The sequence below is a fragment of the Arachis ipaensis genome, chromosome B03, assembly GCF_000816755.2.
Source record: "Arachis ipaensis cultivar K30076 chromosome B03, Araip1.1, whole genome shotgun sequence".
NCBI lineage: Eukaryota > Viridiplantae > Streptophyta > Magnoliopsida > Fabales > Fabaceae > Arachis > Arachis ipaensis.
The window spans coordinates 44,335,322-44,340,841 of record NC_029787.2 but is presented as its reverse complement, the minus strand read 5'-3'; positions in this window follow the sequence as shown (position 1 = coordinate 44,340,841).

Sequence of the window (5,520 nt, the reverse complement as noted above, 5' to 3'; positions counted from 1 at the left end):
ACTCATGTCCTAATTTTAATGGTTCTATGATTATCCCATTATTACGATTCCTATCGTAATTATTCATTTTTAATTTTAATTAAAGAGACTATGATAAATTATGAAAGCTTATTCGCTTATTAAAAGAAGAAATAATAATTGTTCATACCTGAGTCCATTATAAGAGTTAGGCCCAAAATAATAAAAAAATCTAATCAATGATCTATAGACTAGAGTCCAGATCCACTACCCGACCTTACGGAGGTCGGCCATAATGAAATAGACTTATCCCCAACTTGTTCTGATAAATATCCAACTCCTACAATTTCTCCTACTAATTTAAAAAGGAGATCTCAATAACCTCCCTAACAAAAGGGAGTAACTACCCACCATCAAAGGTGGAACCACTTCAGAAGTGGTTACTGGCTCACCACCTACAATTATAAATACACTGACACCCTCAAGTATTCTTCAAACTCTAATTTAAGCATCGAAATCCCTCGCAGGTACCACCCCAACCTCTCCGAAAAGCTCAGATGGCATCATCTCGCCGGAAGAGACATCGAAGCATCCCACCAAAAAGTTGTCTAGACCTCACGTTCAGGCCAAACCACCTCAGTTCTGGTAAGCCTCGGAAGAATAACAACAACAACAATAACAACAATAACAATAATAATGATTTATGATAGTATTTTGTTAAACATACACATCTATTGATATATAATGGTTAACTAGACAAATAGTAAATTCACTCACTATTTAGCACTGTTAGATGGTTTATGAGAGAGTGACAGGTGTCCACCAAATAGTTTTCTTTCTTTCGTGTTGATGTTACGATGTTGAAGCTATGGATGTCTCCTACACAGCGTGACTTGATAATGGAGAAAGAGGTTGTAGCATTCTTTTGCATAGAGGTTCTTCAGGTAATTTAGTTTTTGTGTATTCCTAATCCTAAAATCCCAATTTTTCAGATACAATTGGTGATCGTAGTATTTCATTGCTTGATAACACCATCATGCGGATTGGCTTTCATTGAAGAGCTAAATGTTTAGTTTCCCGGGTAACTTTCGAATTTGTTAAGTGAGATTATTTTAATCTATGTTTCGCAGTTTTGGGTTGATTTGATGGATACGGATGTGTAATTTGAAAAATGAACAGTCTTGCTAACAAGTATTATAAATATTTGTTAACAAAATGATTAAATTGTTATTATTTCTTTCAACATCGATGGTTATTTATTTCTCCATGATTAATACAATCAATTAGGAAGTTGCTATTTTCGATACACCCGGTACGGTCATGACTGAAACAGGTCCATGTAACTTGTGAGATAATGGGGTTGATGTAGTTGCGGAAGTAAATCCGACGAAGTTGCCATGGTCTCTAGTGGTTGGAGTTATTAGGACGTATGTGATGCAAAACCAGTAGAACCCCGCAGAGGTTTATAGTGTGGAAATAGTGTTGCAAGATGAACGGGTATGTTACTAATGTTATTATTCTAAATTTTGTGGATTGTGTAACAACCCAAATTTTTATGCCAACATGATGTTTTCAAAAAATGTTATTCTCAACAATTAGTTTTATTTCGCTGAGTCAATTCTAAGTTTCAAAGTAAAATAAATGATAATATAATTTTATTATTATGTGATTAATTTATTTTACATGCTATAATTATAATAGAGCCTAGATTATTATTATCAAGTCTGATATTTGCCGATATAAGTAATTATCGGTATTTCTTGATGAGCTTAGAGTTGCTAATGTTTCATCAAATATCTTTTATCCTTAAGTTACTAATGTCATTTATATTAGTAACTCGTATATATTTAATCCTATATATATTATTACTTGTGTTTTCATATATTCAATTTTCATAATTATTTCTGGAACTTTGTACTAGCATGCCACGCCCAGTCCCTGGCGTGCCACGCTCACATGCATGCTTGGACTTTTCCCTGGAATTTAGTACTGGCGTGCCACGCCTAGCTCTTGGCGTGCCATGCCAGTGCATTTTTGTGGCGTTTGCTCCCAAGTGGCATGCCAGTTTCACACGCCCAGCTTCTTGTTGTCTTCTACCCATTTTTGATGCCTTTTCACCTGAAATTCATCACAACTCATCTCAAATTTGTGTACCATAATATTCATCAAATAATGCATGAATTGTACTGATCAAATGAGATTTATGCTCTTACGGTCTTCTATCCAATTTAGTGAAAAAATAATCATACATGTACATGAAATGATGTTCCGACTTATTTAGTTAGAGAAAACGAACTCTCTCCTCAGTGGCAACTACAATCTCATATTTTTTCTCATCCTCCTGATTTAAACATAACCTATAATGCCTACGGAAGGTCTCAACATACTCTTTATCAATAACCGGGACGGGAGTAAGAACAGATATATCTTCCCAGGTCAGGTCTGACAGAACTTTAGAAGACATGTTGTGAATAACTGACCGAGACATAAATGCTATACCTACAATTCAACAAAAGAAGATCATCACAACAAAGTCAAAAAGTCGGATAAAACAACCAAAGCATTTAGGCAATTATGCAAGAGGTCAGACCATCCACAGTAAGGAAGAAGATGGCCATGGTTTTCAACCTTTATTCTAAACCAAGCATACAAACTACATTGTAAAGGTAAAAATGGCATTGTACTCATACGAAAATCACTATTTGGGGGCAACAGAGGGTGAATCCTACACTCAGATTCACAACAACAATAAACCAAAAATTCAAGCAAAGAAAGCAAATCCTCAAGAATGATTTTCAACATACAAAGAATCATTGCCAACCCTCTAGTGATAACGGTAAAAATTATTTCAAACTAAAGGAATACGCCCAGACCACAAGAGCACAGTAAAGAAAGTTCAAAGGATAAAGGGACCAACCTTCAAATAACACAAGGCGGAAAGAGTATGTGAAAGCAGAAAAAACACGAATGTTCCATGCAAAACAAAAATTTAAAGTAGAAAAATCTTGAAATGTTGAGACAAAAAATATGAAGAAGTTGAAAAGATTGAAAGAGGGAAAGATGTTGAGTGCAAGCGTTTCAGAGAGGAAGCGAAAAAAGAAGAAAGAGAAATAAGTTTGAGTATTTATAAGGTACCAGGGGCAAAAAAGTAATTTCGCACCCCTCATTTATGGTGCACGGTTACCTTAGGGTAAAGTGTGCGAAACTACGAAAAGACGTAACGTATCAAATTTAAAACACGTCGAGTACCCGACCTAGCCCCAAGAAAGGCGGATTGCCCGAGCTGATGTTTTAATCCACAAAAAGCAGTCCGATCTATGAATGCTCAAGTCCAACTTCAAAAATGCTTGAACTCCAGCAGGGGGAACTATTCATACCCTGCTGGCCCAAAGATATAGCCAGGACCAAAATAAATAGAAGTCCACTCAAGAGATTCAACTACTACACCTACTCGACCTCATAGAGGTCGGGCGCGACGATGGCAGTTCGGCTCTCCTTATGTGAAAAAGTAACTAACTCCTTAGATATCTCCCACTTATCTAGAAGAGAGATCTTAACAACTTTCCTAAAAAAGAAAATAGTTATCCACCTTTAAAGGTGAAACTACTCTAAAAGGTAGTTATCTATTCTACTATAAATACACTGATACCCTCAAGTATATTCAGGACCCAATCAACTAAAAACCTACTTAAACCTTTGCTAACTTAAGCATAAGAGTCGCTTGTAGGTACGGGTGTGCATGGTTCAGCTTTTCCATAAACTGAACTGAAATTGCATTAAACCATTTTAAATGGTTTGGAAACTGAACCAAACTGTTTTATCACATAAGAAAATAGTTTTAAACCAGTTTACAATACAGTGCACCAGTTTAAACCAGTTCATAAAAATAAAACCAGTTTTAATTGAAAAAACCAGTTTAAACTGGTTTATAGGCTAAAACTAGTTTTAACATATAAAAAAAATTATTTTTTACATTCTCTCTCTCTCCCTTCTCTCTTCTCTCTTCTCTCTCTCTCTCTCTCTCTCTCTCTCTCTCTCTCTCTCTCTCCCTCCCCTCTCTTTCTCCCTTCTCTCTCTATCCTTTTCTCTCTCTCTCTCTCTCTCACTCCCACTCTCTCTCTCTCTCTCTCTCCCACCTCTCTCTCTTTGCCCTCTTTTTCCTCCTCCCTTCTCTCTCTCCTCTCTATCCTCATCCCTCCCATTTCCTTCTCTCCCCTCTTTTATCTCTTCTTTATCTCTCTCCCCCTCTCTCTCACTTTGGAGAGAAGAAGAAAAAAGAGAGAAGAGAAGAATAGAGAGTAAGAGAAGGCTAAGAGAGAAAGAGAAAAGAGAGAGGAGGGGAAGAAAGAGGAGAAGAAAAGAGAGGAGGAGAGAGAAGAAAAATAGGGAGAGGAGGAGAGAGAGGGGAAGGAAGAGAGAGAAAGAAAAAAAGGGAGAGAGAAGAGAGGGAGAGAGAGAAAGAAGGAAAGGGGAGAGAAAGAAAAAAAAGGAAAAAGAGGAGAAAGAGAGAGAGGAGGAAGAGGAGAGAGAAAAAGAGAGAGAGGGAAAGGAAAGAAATAGGGGAGAGAGAGAGGGAAATCAGGTAGAGAGAGAGAGAAGAGGGAAAGAAAGAGGGGAGGGGAGAGAGAGAGGAAGATAGAAGGGAAGGGAGGGGGGGGAGAGAGAGAAGGAAGAGAGGAGATAGAGAGGAAAAAAATGAGAAAGAGAGAGAGAAGAGGGAAAGAAAGAGGGGAGGGGAGAGAGAGAGGAAGGGAAGAAATAGGGGAAGGGGAGGGAGAGAGAGAAGGAGGGAGACAAAGAGGAGGGGGAGAAAGGAAAATGAGAGGGAGAGGGAGAGGGGAGAGAGAAAGAGAGAGAGAAAGAGACGGGAGAGAAGGACAGAAAGAAGGGAGAGAAGGAGAGAGAGAAAGGAAAGAGAGAAAGAGGGAGAGGAGGAAAGAGAGAAAGAAGAGAGGAGAGGGAGAAAAAGGAGAGAGAGAGAGAGGAAGAGAGAGAAGATGGGGGAGAGAGAGAAGGGAGAGAGAAAGGGAGAGAGAATATGTAAAAACTAATTTTGGAGTTTGAATAAAACCAGTTTTAATTTGGTTTAGAACTAAACTGAACCATAAAAACTGATTTTTAATAAACTGGTTTTCATAAAAACTATGGCTTCAGTTTAGTTTTTTATTTGAAAAAACTGGTTTATTTAAAACAGTTTCAATTCAGTTCAGTAAAACCAGTTTTTTTGCACACCCCTACTTGCAGGTACCACCCCCACTTCCTCATGAGAAACTCGAACGGCAGCATCTCGACATTAGAATACGCCGGACGCTACTCCAAAAGGAGTCTGGACCTTACGTTTGTAAAACCTGGTAAATTGATAAATAATTAAATAATAAATTAATTATGAGCTAAAAAACTAGAAAATTAAATTTTATAATCTAGAGAAGTAAAAATAATTAAAATACGAATTAAAATACTAATATTAAAGGTTTTGGCCTAAAATTGGACCAACGAACTAAACTGATTGAACCGGACCTATGTTGGGCCCAAGCCCAACCCTTAAACCATCACCCCTTTAGG